Below are 17,925 nucleotides of genomic sequence, written 5' to 3'. Positions count from 1 at the left end.
TGTGCAATAGGGTACATAGGATGACGTGTACTACTGCTACTACGGACTATTCCTTATAGGCTCGTATGCTAAGTTTAATTTACGAGACTCCTGTAGAGACAGAGGAAGGTCTGCTTGTACGAGTTCTGCCCGCTGCACTAGAAACTGCTGAGACACAAGGTGGGATGGTGAATGTGTATCAGAACATGCTTCGTAGATGCAATGTTTGAAACAACCGTGGTAGTCGCCACATCGGGCCGCTGTTGTAATTCATCAGGATTTTCTATACGTACAGTATGCTAGGTGCTTTTGTGTTTCGGAATAATGTAAACACATAATGATTAAACGTTAATACAAACAACTATGCTCAGGCTATAAATGTATGTTTCGTTATGTTTCCTTTCAAATTATTACCTAATAATTGTACTGCGTCACGCCTATTTCAGTTCCTTACTGAAACCAAAGTAGAACGGAAACAGTACGTTTCCGGACATTGGTTCCTATTCAAAATATTATGTACTCACTGCTCTCTGCAAGTCCTAGAAATTTGTAACGGGACTTTCCGAACATCCTGTAAAGACATTTTAAAGTTTTGGCTCCTCTGACGACCCTTTTAACATAGCTCCCCAAGCGGCGTGTTGTGTTGCTTGAGCGTAAGACCGGGCCTGGAGTATGACAGAGAGTGGTTCCTAACTCCTATTTAAGCACGAGAAGGAAGTAAAGGAATGTTTCAGTGCACTTACCATTGAAATAAATTTACCTATTTACCAAACTTCATTAAACACTTTCACACACGTCAAACAAGTATTCACAAGCAGCACAGGCAAAAATGTACATGTATATCAAGAAATATTTCGTGTAATTAGTTTGTAGTACAGAACATGAAATTAATCTCCAAAAATGTGTGAAAACAAGAGAATTATTGATTAATGTGTCTTCGTAACTGCCGTCTGCTTCACGTCTGCTGTGCAGCGAGCTACGTTAATTTAAGTATTAACTGTATTTTTCTTACTTGTCACTTCTTATTCCGTGTGTTTTTGCTTTTAGGAAGCTTTAATTGTCGAGTGCTAGTAATAGTGTTCCATAGATTTCGTGTTTGTTTTGAATGCAGTCAGATGGAGTCCCTTTAGTCAGCCATAGTGCCAGTAGTGTCAGTTTCGTTGTAACTGCCGTCTGCTTCGCGTCTGCTGTGCACCGAGCTGCGTTGATTTGAGTGTTGACTGTATTTTTCTTGCTTGTCACATCTTCTTCCGTGTGTTTTTGCTTTTAGGAAGCTTTAATTGTCGAGTGCTAGTAATAGTGTTCCACAGATTTCGTGTTTGTTTTGAATACAGTCAGAGAGAGTCCCTTTAGTCAACCATAGTGCCAGTAGTGCCAGTGTTCGTTATCAATACAGTCCAGAGACAGGTAGTGCTATTTTCATTGTTTTCTACAAGAAGTGTCTAGCAACCACAGTTTAGTCAACAATCACCCGCCTTTAGTGAATTAGCAGTCTAGTTAAAAGTTGATTAACTCTCTACAGTAAATTGATTTCTTAGGATGGATAGGATGTGTGACTGCTGTGTACGGACGCAGGAGGAGCTGGCCACTGTTCGCGAACAGCTGAACGTGTTGATGGCCGCAGTCAGCCGTCTTCAGGCTGCTGCCTCGGAGTGTAGCGGCAGTGGGGAGTCTGGCGCGTCGCATGGTACACCCCAGGAGTTACATGCTTCACCCACTATCCCTGCTGTCGAGACATCTTCGCGGGTACCGGGCGCGGTTGGGCCACCCTCTCCCCAAGGGGAGTGGCGGGTTCAGCGGCGTTCGCGGCGCACGAGGAGTAGAGTCAATGTGGTGGCTGGCCGTGTGGCATCGCCCGCTCTGCCTGTGAGTGGACATGTGGCCGCTCCTTCAGCAAGGTCCGAGCAGGCACACGGGGGGAAGGATTTATTAGTTATTGGGAGCTCCAACGTTAGGCGGGTGATGGATCCCCTTAGGGAAATAGCGGAAAGGTCGGGGAAGAAGGCCAGTGTTCAATCTGTCCGCTTGCCGGGGTGTCTCATCCCAGATGTGGAGAAGGCCCTGCCGGCGGCGATAGAGACCACTGGGTGCACCCGACTGCAAATTTTTGCTCATGTCGGCACCAATGACTCCTGCCGTCTGGGTTCAGAGGTCATTCTTAGTTCGTACAGGCGGTTGGCGGAATTGGTGAAGGCGGAAAGCCTCGCTCGCGGGGTGGACTCTGAGCTAACTATTTGTAGTATCGTTCCAAGAACCTATCGCGGTCCTCTGGTTTGGAGCCGAGTAGAGGGCTTAAACCAGAGGCTCAGACGATTCTGCGGAGATTTGGGGTGCAAATTTCTCGACCTCCGCTATCGGGTGGAGAAATGTAGGGTCCCCCTGAATAGGTCAGGCGTGCACTACACGCAGGAAGTGGCTACAAGGGTAGCGGAGTACGTGTGGAGTGCACATGTGGGTTTTTTAGGTTAGAGAATTCCCTCCCTAAGCCCGACAAGACGCCTCCTGAAACGCGGCAAGGTAGGAGTAGGCAAAATGCAACGGGGAATAACAATATTAATGTGCAGATAGTAAACTGCAGGAGCGTCTATAGAAAGGTCCCAGAACTGCTCTCATTAATAAACGGTCACAATGCCCATATAGTACTAGGGACAGAAAGTTGGCTGAAACCAGACGTAAACAGTAATGAAATCCTAAACTCAGATTGGAATGTATACCGCAGAGACAGGCTGGACAGTGAAGGAGGAGGTGTGTTTATAGCGATAAGAAGTGCAACAGTATCGAAGGAAACTGACGGAGATCCGAAATGTGAAATAATTTGGGTGAAGGTCACGGTTAAAGCAGGCTCAGACATGGTAATTGGATGTCTCTATAGGCGCCATGGCTCAGCAACTGTTGTTGCTGAGCACCTGAAGGATAATTTGGAAAATATTTCGAGTAGATTTCCCCACCATGTTATAGTTCTGGGTGGAGATTTTAATTTGCCGGATATAGACTGGGAGACTCAAACGTTCATAATGGGTGGCAGGGACAAAGAAGCCAGTGACATTTTTTTAAGTACTTTATCTGAAAACTACCTTGAGCAGTTAAACAGAGAACCGACTCGTGGCGATAACATATTATACCTTCTGGTGACAAACAGACCCGAACTATTGGAAACAGTTAACGCAGAACAGGGAATCAGCGATCATAAAGCGGTTACTGCATCGATTATTTCAGCCGTAAATAGAAATATTAAAAAAGATAGGAAGAATTTTCTGTTTAGCAAAAGTGACAAAAAGCAGATTACAGAGTACCTGACGGCTCAACACAAAAGTTTTGTCTCAAGTACAGATAGTGTTGAGGATCAGTGGACAAAGTTCAGAACCGCCGTACAATATGCGTTGGATGAGTATGTGCCAAGCAAGATCGTAAGAGATGGAAAAGAGCCACCGTGGTTCAACAACCGAGTTAGAAAACTGCTGCGAAAGCAAAGGGAACTTCACAGCAAACATAAACATAGCCAAAGCCATGCAGACAAACAAAAATTACGCGAAGCGAAATGTAGTGTGAGGAGGGCTATGCGAGAGGCGTTCAATGAGTTCGAAAGTAAAGTTCTGTGTACTGACTTGGCAGAAAATCCTAAGAAATTTTGGTCTTATGTCAAAGCGGTAGGTGGATCAAAACAAAATGTCCAGACACTCTGTGACCAAAATGGTACTGAAACAGAGGATGACAGACTAAAGGCCGAAATACTAAATGTCTTTTTCCAAAGCTGTTTCACAGAGGAAGACTGCACTGTAGTTCCTTCTCTAGATTGTCGCACAGATGACAAAATGGTAGATAGCGAAATAGACGACAGAGGGATAGAGAAACAATTAAAATCGCTCAAAATAGGAAAGGCCGCTGGACCTGATGGGATACGAGTTCGATTTTACACAGAGTACGCGAAGGAACTTGCCCCTCATCTTGCAGAGGTGTACCGTAGGTCTCTAGAAGAGCGTAGCGTTCCAAAGGATTGGAAAAGGGCACAGGTCATCCCCGTTTTCAAGAAGGGACGTCGAACAGATGTGCAGAACTATAGACCTATATCTCTAACGTCGATCAGTTGTAGAATTTTGGAACACGTATTATGTTCGAGTATAATGACTTTTCTGGAGACTAGAAATCTACTCTGTAGGAATCAGCATGGGTTTCGAAAAAGACGGTCGTGTGAAACCCAGCTCGCGGTATTCGTCCACGAGACTCAGAGGGCCATAGACACGGGTTCACAGGTAGATGCCGTGTTTCTTGACTTCCGCAAGGCGTTCGATACAGTTCCCCACAGTCGTTTAATGAACAAAGTCAGAGCATGTGGGCTATCAGACCGATTGTGTGATTGGATTGAAAAGTTCCTAGATAACGGAACGCAGCATGTCATTCTCAATGGAGAGAAGTCTTCCGAAGTAAGAGTGATTTCAGGTGTGCCGCAGGGGAGTGTCGTAGGACCGTTGCTATTCACAATATACATAAATGACCTTGCAGATGACATCGGAAGTTCACTGAGGCTTTTTGCAGATGATGCTGTGGTGTATCGAGAGTTTGTAACAATAGAAAACTGTACTGAAATGCAGGAGGATCTGCAGCGAATTGACGCATGGTGCAGGGAATGGCAATTGAGTCTCAATATAGACAAGTGTAATGTGCTGCGAATACATAGAAAGATAGATCCCTTATCATTTAGCTACAATATAACAGGTCAGCAACTGGAAGCAGTTAATTCCATAAATTATCTGGGAGTACGCATTAGGAGTGATTTTAAATGGAATGATCATATAAAGTTGATCGTCGGTAAAGCAGATGCCAGACTGAGATTCATTGGAAGAATCCTAAGGAAATGCAATCCGAAAACAAAGGAAGTAGGTTACAGTACGCTTGTTCGCCCACTGCTTGAATACTGCTCAGCAGTGTGGGATCCGTACCATATAGGGTTGGTAGATGAGATAGAGAAGATCCAACGGAGAGCAGCGCGCTTCGTTACAGGATCATTTAGTAATCGCGAAAGCGTTACGTAGATGATAGATAAACTCCAGTGGAAGACTGCAGGAGAGACGCTCAGTAGCTCGGTACGGGCTTTTGTTAAAGTTTCGAGAACATACCTTCACCGAGGAGTCAAGTCCCTCCTACGTATATCTCGAGAAGAGACCATGAGGATAAAATCAGAGAGATTAGAGCCCCGACAGAAGCACACCGACAATCCTTCTTTCCACGAACGATACGAGACTGGAATAGAAGGGAGAACCGATAGAGGTACTCAAGGTACCCTCCGCCACACCTCGTCAGGTGGCTTGCAGAGTATGAATGTAGATGTAGATGTAGAATGTGACTCCTTTTCACCGAAGTATGTTCTTAATCCATTTGTAGCCATGTTTATTATGGAAACTCAGCGAGAGTAGTTTCATTTCCTTATCACGTAAGACTTGTGATGCACTGATTGCGTATATTTTTTAATAATTTTATTTTAGTGATTTAGGACCAAACGCTATGGTGGTATGAATATCACCCATAGCCCTTTTGTGACCTGTTATTTTGTTGTTAAGCGTAGTTCCCACTTTAGAAACAAAGCAATTCTTTCAGATTTCACAAGTGACAACAGAAGTGGTCTCTTAAAAAACGGAAACTAATTTTTGTGTTTTTGTACACTTAGTACCGTGTACTACCACAAAATGTCTGGCTAATCCAGAGGTGGTAAGACATATTCCCAAAATCTTTGAAGAGTCACTAAATTGTTAGTAAGTACGCTTTCCAAGGTCCACAAAAGATATACTAATTTGATGGTGAGTATATTTACCAGTCCTCTTTGTGACACTACTTTGTTGGTAAGAATATTCGGAAGAACCTTTAAAATAGCATTATTTGGTGGGATGTATGGCCCTAAAGTCTATATTTCACAACAAACAGAAACCACAAGTGGAGCAGCGGACCACCACTAGATGCCAAGAGCGAATAGAAGTCGTAACACGTATTCCCATAAATTCAGTAAAGAAATACAGTTAGTCGGACAGATATCCCCCACGGTCCCTGAAAGTCTTTGGGGCAAAATTGTCTTTAACTAGTCGAAAACAAATCACAAACTGTCATTTGAGCATCAAAAGTAGCAGAATTTGACACACTTCCAATATTGCTCACTCAAAATTATTAACTGTCCCAACATGTGACTAGAGTCTTTCAATTTACACAACTTTTGTTTCAAGAAGATTACTTTCTTAGCACAACCAAAACACTCTCTCCAATACTCTAATAAGCAAAAACCTATTATTCTCTCTAATAAAACAAAACATGAAACACGTTCAGACCCTTAATTACACAGAATAGTTCCGACTTGCTTTATAAATAACTGCCAGTGTCCAAACATTGTCATAGGGTAACACACAGTAAATAAGCCTCCAAACAGTCTAACATCACAGGCAAATGAAATAAGCAACAGTACACAATAAGTAAATGTAATGCAAACAAGTCAAATGGCACATACGACAATCACTGTGTTTAATATGTACGAAAAGTATGCACACATATCTTAATGTTTGTTACAGTGATCTGAAATCCTGAAGGATTATAAAATGCGGCTCAAACTGAATACCATTTCCCACAGAAAATGCATTAGGTAAATGTAAAAGTAATAGTTCCTTGAGCAAAGATGTGAAATTATTCCACAATGGTCTGAGTGCTCGTAAACAGAAAAATTATTAAGCCCATTAACAATATAAGACATGAAATGATGCAAATTGCAGATAATGGAAAATAAGAAAATTACAGGAATACATCCTGTCATCAGGACGTCCAATGTAAGACTTTTCTGACGGAATGAAAGAAGACATAGCTACAGAATTTGAATTAAATTTAATATTCATCCCGCACACGCATAATCAGAGGCGCCTAAATATTGGTAGGATAGATCAACATTAAATGTTCCTGCTAGGTTTTGAAAATGGATTCCGTATGAGTATGAGTCCTTATATGCCCTGAATTTAAAAAAGTATTCCTTCTCAAACACAATATTTATATTCCTAAATCAAACAAGTAACGCCGTCTGAGGGCCAAATTCGTAGAACATCACTCATACGGAAGATTAAAAACTCTTAACGAAACTAGTCTTGTGACTGTGGCTGCCAGGGGAGGTGCAACGATTCAAACTCGTGCTCACAAAAGCAGTCCTGGACGACGCGAGCGGCGTCAACAGGGGCCCTGTCGCCTTGCAACACAGCACCATCATAGGGAAATAAGCATTATATCATGGGATGGACCTGTACAGCCACACTGGTCACATTGTCGTTGGCAACAATGCGACATTACAGAGTAACCACGGAGCGTATTGAGTACCACGATGTAGCTGCCTATGTCATCACAGAACCCACCGTGTTTCACTCCTCGGAAATAAACTCTCCCAGAAGATGGAAACAGTGTGAAACAGGACTGATCCAACCAAATGACTTCCTTACATTGCTTCATAGTCCAGATTTTATGGCTTCGGCACCACATTTTCTTGTTAAGGGTATTTGCATCACTGATGAGTGGTTTCGAAATTCCAGCTCGCCCTGCAATTTTCTTCTTATACAGCTCTCTTCGAGTGGTTTTCGTGCTGATAGGGTTCACAAGAGCGACATTCAGATCTGCAGTGAACTTCGCAGCTGGAATCCTCTTATTTTTTGTCACAATAATTTTCGACGACTGTCTGTCACGATGACTCAAAAGTCTTCGTTGTGGCTTAACGGATAATGTTTTACCGTTTTCCCTGTATGCGGTACAAATTTCGATACGGCGGCTCTTGAAACAGCAAACACTTAGGCTCTCTAGATTACGGAAACACCCTCCATACTTTGCAGCAACAATTTGCACGCGTTAGAATTCACTTAGTTCCGACGTAATGTCCTCACAACTACAGTGAACACTGTTCTGACCACGACTAACACTTGCAGTGTACTGAGGACGTAGCACAGGTGCCGTTTGCGGTTAGACACAACAGCGTAACCTGGAGACTTGGTTAACATCTACATTTATGTTCGAACATGTATTTCTGTCTTCACCTAAAACTTCCGGGCTGAGAGGCAGTGGTCGATGTATAAAACTCTCCCCTGACGTTTCATCTCCGACAGTGCGAGACATCCTCTGAGGAAAGACGGCGAACTGCAGAACTGACTATATACGCAGTACAGAGGATTCTACTGTCCATCGCGTGGCGTCGGCTGTGAGACTGTCTCTGGTAATGCCAACATTCTCGATTGAAAGTAATCGATCGTCACGCTTCCGGTGCAACACTGGCATCCAAATTTTATCGAGTTTAACACCTTCGTCTTTCCTGTTAAAATTTTTACGGTATTTAGCAATCTCGATAGTCTCTCTATACATGCGCGCATAATAATGCGAGGTTTTGGATATGACGCTCGTCTCGCTGAATTTTATTTCATGATTACCTTCCTGGTAAACATGTTCTGCTACGGCCGAATTAACCGTGTGACCCAGGCGGCACAATTCCTCTTATGTTCAACAAGACGGGTGTTCACACTCTTCTTTGTGGTACCGATATAAACCTGTCCACAACTGCAAGGAATTTTATATATCCCCACTGTATCCAAAGGGTGTCGTCCATCCTTTGGATCCTGGTGGGTCTGAAAATAGTTTCCACCCAATATTTGCTTAACACTTTCCCAATACGATCTGTGACCTTACTGATCAATGGAAGAAAAACCGTGTCATTGGACGACTGTTGTTCGTCGTTGCTCCTGATTCTCTGCCTAGAGCGCTCAGTCTATATCTTTGCCAGAATAGCCATTCTTCACGAAAGTTGTCCGTAGATGTTCAGTCTCATCTTTTCAAAAATTCAAATGGCTCTGAGCGCTATGGGACTTAACTTTTGAGGTCATCAGTCCCCTAGAACTTAGAACTACTGAAACCTAACTAACCTAAGGACATCACACACATCCATGCCCGAGGCAGGATTCGAACCTGCGACCGTCGCGGTTGCGCCGTTCCAGACTGTAGCGCCTAGAGCCGCTCGGCCACCCCAGTCTCATCTTTTAACTAAACTGGTCCACAAATTTTCTACGCCCTGTCTACCAGGGTTTTTATTACACCTCTTTTTTGTCTAGAGTGGTGGTTTGAATCTCTATACAAATAACGACCAGTATGTGTGGCCTTTCTATACACCTTATGGCCCAACGTTCCGCCCCGTCATTTAATCACAGACACATCCAGGAAATTCAATTTCCCACTACTCTCCCTCTCCATAGTAAATTGGATTTTCGGATTAATGCTGCTTAGATGTACCAGGAAGGCATCCAACTCCTCTGCTCTCTGTGACCATACTACGAACATGTCATCGACATAGCGATACGATCTGGCTGGTGTCTCATTGGCAATCTGCAATGCCGGTTGTTCAAAAGTCTCCATGAGCAAGTTAGCCACAGCAGGACTAAGAGGACTGCCATAACGATACCACAAACAGAAGTGTGAACATCCGTCTTGTTGAACATAAGGGGAATTGCCGCCTGGGTCATACGGATAAAGCGGCGGTAGCAGAACATGTTTACCAGGAAGATAATCATGAAATAAAATTCAGCGAGACGAGCGTCATATCTAAAACCTCGCATTATTATGCGCGCATGTATAGAGAGGCTATCGAAATTGATAAACGCCGTAATAATTTTAACAGGAAAGACGAATATGGTGAAATGGATAAAACTTGGATGTCAGCGTTGCATCGGAAGCGTGACGATCGATCACTTTCAATCGAGAATGCTGGCATTACCAGAGACACTCTCATAGCCGACGGCACGTGATGGAGAGTAGCGCCTTCTGTACTGCCTATATAATCTGCGCTTCCTCGAGTTTTCTTTGCAGTTCGTCAACTTACCCCGTAGGATGTCTCCCGCAGTCGGAGACGAAACGTCAGAGGAGAGTTTTATTCCTCGACCACGGCGGAAGTTTGAGGTGAAGACAATACCGGCCGTGAAAGCTTCCATTGTATGATGCATTTCTGGCTGTGATTCCATTTTTTTTCCAATCCCTGTATTACAAGAGTGATAACACTTCCGTTTTGGCGTCATCTTAGAAGTTTACCAAAAAAACAAGAGATACCTTGTATTTTGACCTTTGCGTATCCCGTTACGAAGAATTCCAAACTGCGGTGTCACTAAACGTTGTTTTCCATTTTCAGTTTATTCGATAAGCCGGTATTATAAACAACAGCTAACCATTCGAGGCTATTCAAAACCATGTTTTCGTGGTTGTCTATAAACTGTAATGCTTTTTACTCATTCAACAGCTGAGTGAAGTACTCCGAAGAGCTTTCCTGACTGTATTCTGCTATTGCTCTGAAGATAAAACGAACAGCTGTGGAAAATGTGAATACTTGGTGTGACGAACTTACAGTGCTTCCATTTTATCAGATACACCATTCGAATCGAAATAATAGTAATACACTAACAATAAATTATATTTGGCATAGTCCAGCGGACCGAAGATAATCTATCCCGCACGGGATAGCAGCGAGGTCTGGGGGTCCTGTCACGGTACGCGCGGCTGCCCCCGTCGGGGCTTCGAGTCCTCCCTCGCGCATGGGTGTGTGTGTTGTCCTTAGCTTAAGTTAGTTTAAGTTAGATTAAGTAATGTGTAAGCTTAGGGACCGAGTGAGGTAGCGCAGTGGCTAGCACACTCGACTCGCATCCGGGAGGACGACGGTTCAACCCCGCGTCCGGCCATCCTGATTTAGGTTTTCTGCGATTTTCCTAAATAGCTCCAGGCAAATTCCGGGATTGTTCCTTTGAAAGGACACGGCCGACTTCCTTCGCTGTCCTTCCCTAATTCGATGAGACCGATGACCTCGCTGTCTGGTCTCGTCACCCAAACAATCCAACCCCTAGCTTATGGACCGATGACCTCAGCAGTTTCGTCCCATAACATCTTACCACAAATTAAAAAAAAGTAAATACATAAATAAAATAAAATAAATAAAAAAAGATCTAAGGCTGCTTGCTCAATCTCCGCAACAGCTGCAGCACGAACTCAAAGGATTCCCTAAGATATCCTTACCGGTCTTTCCCAGTTGCATTATGGAAGCTGGGGAAGAACAGATATTAGATATACCACGTCCCCAGAAAGATCTGAACCTACGGCAACAGTAGCACTGACATCAGACCAAAAGCAATACAGCCCAGAGCTAGCAAGGCGTTTGTGATTTGAACATTCCCTCGCTGGTGCAGTAGTGACTAAAGCAGAACGAGAGACAAATCACTCACAAAGTGAGAGATGACAGAAGTTGTAATTTCCGCGTAAAATGACCTTACAATAGAAGAATTGTTCAAAGTATTTATCGAAATAAAAGGGAAAAAACGTAGCGGATTTGGGAACGTGAGTCTTTTCAGTCCTGAAAGTACGTCGACGATCACGTAGCAGCCAACATTTTTAGTACTATTTCCAAGTCAAATATTCCATCAGAAGGAATAGTTTCTTGTACTGCTCTTAATGACTCCTGCCAGTCACAGGCCGGTTCGCAGCGGTTTTTGACTGTCTGAAGGCATGCCTACAAAATCCTTCCCTTTGTTTTACTCCAGTTCACCCTGGTAATGCAAAATGAATGTATACGGTAGGTATAACACTATCCAAAAGTTGTAAATGCTTAAGAGCAAAACATTCTTCATTTCTGTGACAGTATTTTTGATCGTCTATGGATATAACACTGAAGTGTTGAAAGTCATGGGGCAGCGATATGAACATACACAGATGGCAGAAGTGTTGTGTCACTTGTACTCATCTGGCCGCACGATAGGAATTAACAACTTTGATCGCAAAATGGTAGCTGGAGCTAGACTCATGGCACAACTAGAGGCAAACAGATTGCTTGGCCCCAATAATTTAGAGTCCAAGAACAGAGCATTTCGCATGCCCAAGTTGAGAAGAGCCACTGCTCACAACTCTAGCGGTCTGTGGAGCTTCAGCTTGATGTTCATATCGTCACATAGAAGCAATATACACTACTGGCCACTAAAATTGCTACACCACGAAGATGACGTGCCACAGACGCGAAATTTAACAGACAGGAAGAAAATGCTGTGATATGCAAATGATTAGCTTTTCAGAGCATTCACACAAAGTTGGTGCCGGTGGCGACACCTAAAACGTGCTGACATGAGGAAAGACCGATTTCTCATACACAAACAGCAGTTGACCGGCGTTGCCTGGTTCAAATGGTTCAAATGGCTCTGAGCACTATGGGACTCAACTGCTGTGGTCATAAGTCCCCTAGAACTTAGAACTACTTAAACCTAAATAACCTAAGGACATCACACACATCCATGTCCGAGGCAGGATTCGAACCTGCGACCGTAGCGGTCGTGCGGTTCCAGGCTGTAGCGCCTTTAACCGCTCGGCCACTCCGGCCGGCGGCGTTGCCTGGTGAAACGTTGTTGTGATGCCTCGTGTAAGGAGGGGAAATGCGTACCATCACGTTTCCGACTTTGCTAAAGGTCGGATCGTAGCCTATCGCGATTGCGGTTTATCGTATCACGACGTTGCTGCTCGCGTTGGTCGAGATCCAATGACTGTTAGCAGAAAATGGAATCGGTGGGTTTAGGAGGGTAATACGGAACGCCGTGCTGGATCCCAACGGCCTCGTATCACTAGCAGTCGAGATGACGGGCATCTTATCCGCATGGCTGTAACAGATCGTGCAGCCACGTCTCGATCCCTGAATCAACAGACGGGGACGTTCGGAAGACAACAACCATCTGCACGAACAGTTCGACGTCGTTTGCAGCAGCATGGACTATCAGCTCGGAGGCCATGGCTACCGCTACCCTTGACGCTGCATCACAGACAGGAGCGCCTGTGATGGTGTACTCAACGACGAACCTGGGTGCTCTTATGGCAAAACGTCATTTTTTCGGATGCATCCAGGTTCTGTTTTACAGCATCATGATGGTCGCATCCGTGTTTGGCTACATCGCGGTGAACGCACATTGGAAGCGCGTATTCATCGTCACCATAGTGGCGTATCACCCGGCGTGATGGTATTGGGTGCCATTGGTTACACGTCTCGGTCACCTCTTGTTCGCATTGACGGCACTTTGAACAGTGGACGTTACATTTCAGATGTGTTACGACCCGTGGCTCTGCCCTTCATTCGATCCCTGCGAAACCCTACATTTCAGCAGGATAATGCACGACCGCATGTTGCAGGTCCAGTACGGGCCTTTCTGGATACAGAAAATGTTCGACTGCTGCCCTGGCCAGCACATTCTCCAGATCTCTCAATAACGGAAAACGTCTGGTCAATGGTGGCCGAGCAACTGGCTCGTCACAATACGCCAGTCACTACTCTTGATGAACTGTGGTATCGTGTTGAAGCTACATGGGCAGCTGTACCTGTACACGCCATCCAAGCTCTGTTTGACTCAATGCCCAGGCTTATCAAGGCCGTTATTACGGCCAGAGTTGGTTGTTCTGGGTACTGTTTTCTCAGGATCTATGTACCCAAATTGCCTGGAAATGTAATCACATGTCTGTTCTAGTATAATATATTTGTCCAATGAATACCCGTTTATCATCTGCATTCCTTCTTGGTGTAGCAATTTTAATGGCCAGTAGTGTACTTATAATAGTTATGACAGAGTATGTGTCGAGCTTCATTGCAACTGTAAGTAGGGTGTTTAGGTTTTTATGTTGGTAATGCCACGTAGCGCTCTTTATGAAAATCACTGACAGTGCTATGTGCAGTCTGTGGCTGGTTGGACTCATTGTTGGAATATTCGCTTGTGTAGTGTTGGGCAGTGGATGTGAACAGTGCGTAGCGTTGCGCAGTTGGAGGTGAGCTGCCAGCACTGGTGAATGTGGGGAGAGAGATGGCAGAGTTTTGAGAACGGACGATCTGGACGTGTGTCCGTCAGAAAAAGGAAATTTGTAAGACTGGATGTGATGAACTGGTGTATATATGTTATGACTTTTGAACACTGTTAAGGTAAATACATTGTTGGTTCTCCATCAAATTCTTTCATTTGCTAACTATGCCTATCAGTAGTTAGTGCCTTCAGTAGTGAGAATCTTTTATTTAGCTAGCAGTATTGGCGCTCGCTGTATTGCAGTAGTTTGAGTAACGAAAATTTTTTTGAGGTAAATGAAACAAATGAAACAAAATCAAAAACAAATGGAAGAAAATCAGAGACAAACACAGCAATAGCTTTAAATGTTAGACACAATGAAACAATATCAGAGACAACCACAGCAACAGCTTCAAAAGTTAGACTCAATGGAACAAACGCTTGAACAAACACGTGAAGATTTAACTACAGAGTTACTTAAAATCGAATATAAATGTCAAAAGGTCTGTAATGACGTAAAAACACAAATTTGTGATCATTTTCAACCTATTTTTTCGCGTCACGAAAACGCATTACAGAATCACGAAGCAGCCATAAAAGAACTGCAAACTATTGTTCATGAAAATCGCGACACGTTGCAAGCTAAAATTGACTCAGTTGCATCTACCGATTCGGTTATGCAACTTGCAAAAACTCAGGAACACTTAAAGGACACAGTAGATACGATTTCAACACAAATGGACACTCTGCAACTTGGTTCAGAAAAACACACTGAGGAAATCAGTTCACTATCGGAGAACGTAGCCGAACTCTCGGATCAGTTCACTAACTTATCTACAAAGGTAGATGAGGATATGAATGACACAAGACCGGTAGCCTTCACTGACCCAGAAGAGTATGAACAAATTAAGAATGTTAAACAGAATCAGAATCAAATCAATACACAGCACAAAAGAGAAATCCGGGAAGAACAAGATCAGTTGACACAGGTAAAACAAGAATTACACATTCCAGAGGACACTCGCGCTCCAGTACGGGAAGAGGGACACATAAATACGGAACAGCCACAAACTAATTTCGGAAATTATGAAATAAATTCGCAAGATACACTGAATTTTGAGATAGAACCGCCGAAACGACGTAACAGTGACCGATATGTGACTCGCTGACATGATGATTTTGACTGTAAGCGGTTTATTACTACACGTAAATTCAAAACATTTAAGAATTCCGGCAACGACATTCATCCACAAGCATGGCTTCATCAATTCTCTCATTTTTCTCCTCCCAACTGGTCTTTGGAGCACAGATTAGAATTTATGTGTGGCTACTTAGAGAATGAAACAGCTGTAAGAATGCGATCGGTCATTCACGATTGTCACAGGGAAGGAGAATTTTATCATGCCTTCCTCTCAGCATATTGGTCTCAAGCTACTCAAGATCACGTAAGACATAGCGTCATAATGATGAAACATTTCGAGCAATCTGAATTTTCCAGTCTTGTCAGATATTTTGAAGACTTGTTGCATAAGAATCTGTGTCTGTCAAACCCATACAGCCCCTCGGAACTTATTCGCTTTTGCTTAATCAAATTGCCTGAACATTTACGACATATTATTTTGGCAGGAAGTTGCAAAGACGACATCGAGGCTTTTCAGGAACTGTTACAAGAATTGGAAATTGACACTGACAATCGCGGGACGCGAAAACAGGAACAAAACAATTACAGGTCACATCCGTCACAATTCCGCGATGACAGAAATAATAACGGGACACGACAAGGCTATTCTTACAACGCAAATCGTGACCAAAACAAACACCACCCATATGAGAACCGTAATGGTAGAGTAGTAATAATTACAATGAAAGATCACCTCTCCACAGTAATGACTATGACAGAAACAATCACAGAAACAGCCAATATGGGAACCAAAACTATTATTATCAAGGGAGACAGAATAATTTCATACACAACAGCCCAGTTCGCAGTTACGACTCAGACAAGAAAGAAATTACAGAAACTACCGACATGACGACAGACGATATAATCTTAACAACAGACCAGAATTTAATCAGAACCTAGGGGATTCAAACAGGGCAGGGCCCTTTCGACAAGCTGAAGTTGTAGAGGTTAGATCTCCAAATCCCAATAACAATGCGCGACAACAAATAGACAGCAGACAATGACTCACACCGCTGGCAGCCACAAAACGTACTTATGAAGCTGACGACGCAGCTGTCGTGGCTATTAATTACGTAAAAATTGAAGACATTAGGGACATCATACTCCAGGAACACGACGTAAAACAGAACAACATTGCATATCCTGTGATTCACATTACAGTAAATGATGTAAAATTTACGGCAGTACTTGTCTCTGGCAGTCTCATTTCAGTAATTAGTGAAACAGTCTTTAGCAAATGCAACAAATCGAACGATTGCCCCTCACTTCCGTTACGTAAGATTAAATTACAAGGTGAAGTCGTTGGAAAAAGTGTAGATGTACGCCAACAAACCAACTTAGAATTCTTTTGTCCAAGCCACAGTTTCTCTATAAACTTTCTTAATGTTCCATTATTGTCGACAGAAATTATATTGGGAGAAGACTTTTTGAATCAATAGAGAGAAATATTAAACTTTCACGATGCTGAAATAAGTTTAGAGAAAGAAGGTAAGTCAATACCTTTGTAATTTGAAGATTGGCTCTCAAACGATGATGCGGAAATTAATCGGCTTTAGCTCCTGTTAGACAACAGTTCGGAATTTTCGACGGAACTTGACACTAACAATCACTCTGCAAGTATTGACAGGGATGATATTGACGGCGTATTTGTTACTAATTAGTTAATTCAGAATAAACTTCAAACAATTGAGAATTGTAATGACACTGATAGGCAGGACCTTTTTGAGATTTTACAAGCACATTCCACACTTTTAACTCACAAAACAGGAACAATCAAGGGATTTCAAAACCAGTTTCGCGTTCGTGAGCATATTAAATTTTGTGTTAGACCATACGTAATTCCACTACATCATAGGGACCGTGTTAGAACAGAAATACAATCTATGCTTGACGAGGGCATTATTGAGCCTGCAGTAAGCTCATACAACAATCCATTACATGTTGTTGAGAAGAAAAATGGAATTATCAGGCTTGTCTTAGATTCGAGACAAATCAATACTATCATCATTCCTGAAACAGACAGGCCGCAAACGTTGGAAGAACTTCTTCAAAATTTTAATGGTGTGTTGTCTTCTATTGATCTCAGATCCAGCTTTTATCAGATCGAACTTCATTTCCTTTTGGTTTGAAAATTTCTTCGGCAGCATTCATTCGTGGGCTAAATTACATATTACCTGAGTTCTTAAAACGTCACATCACCTTATATGTGGACGATATTCTAATAGCAGAAGCCTCGTGGGAACAACATGATAGCATCCTCAACAGTGTGTTACGTACTTTTGCAGAATCTGGAATTACAGTTAACCTGGAAAAGCTGAATTCGGTAGGTCAAAGGTTAAGTTTTTGGGACATATTACTTCTTCTGAAGGCATTGAGCCGGATCGTGAAAAGTGAGAAGCAACTAGAGCTATTCCAGTTCCATCCACAAAAAAAACAAGTCCACAGTTTTCTAGGTCTCATAAATTTTTACCGTCGTTTTCTTAATATGCAAATTCTAGTTACACCAAAACTTTATTCTCTCTCTGGAAAAAATACTGTTTGGAATTGGGACGAACAGGCACAGTTGTAATTCAGTTCTTTGAAAGAAGCGCTACTTAACGCGCCAATACTAGCTCCTCGAGATCTGTCACAAGATTTCTGCCTCAGCACGGATTCTTCTAAAGTCGGTCTTGGTGCCCATTTATTTCAAGAAGCCATAGAAAATGACACTATAGTTCAGAAAACCATTGTTTTTACTAGCCGAATGTTAACAAAAACTGAAAAAAATTATTCCGTTACAAAATTAGAAGCTTTAGCTATAGTTTGGGCACGTAACAAATTCCGTTTCTTTCTTTCCGTTAAGGACGTAAAAGTATACAGTGATCATCGTGCATTACAATTTCTTGTGTCTTCAAAATCAAATCACGACAAGTTAAAACGTTGGGCATTGTTTCTGCA

The sequence above is a fragment of the Schistocerca cancellata genome, chromosome 4 (genome assembly GCF_023864275.1).
Source record: "Schistocerca cancellata isolate TAMUIC-IGC-003103 chromosome 4, iqSchCanc2.1, whole genome shotgun sequence".
Taxonomy (NCBI): Eukaryota; Metazoa; Arthropoda; class Insecta; order Orthoptera; family Acrididae; genus Schistocerca; species Schistocerca cancellata.
This window is presented reverse-complemented; position numbering follows the sequence as displayed.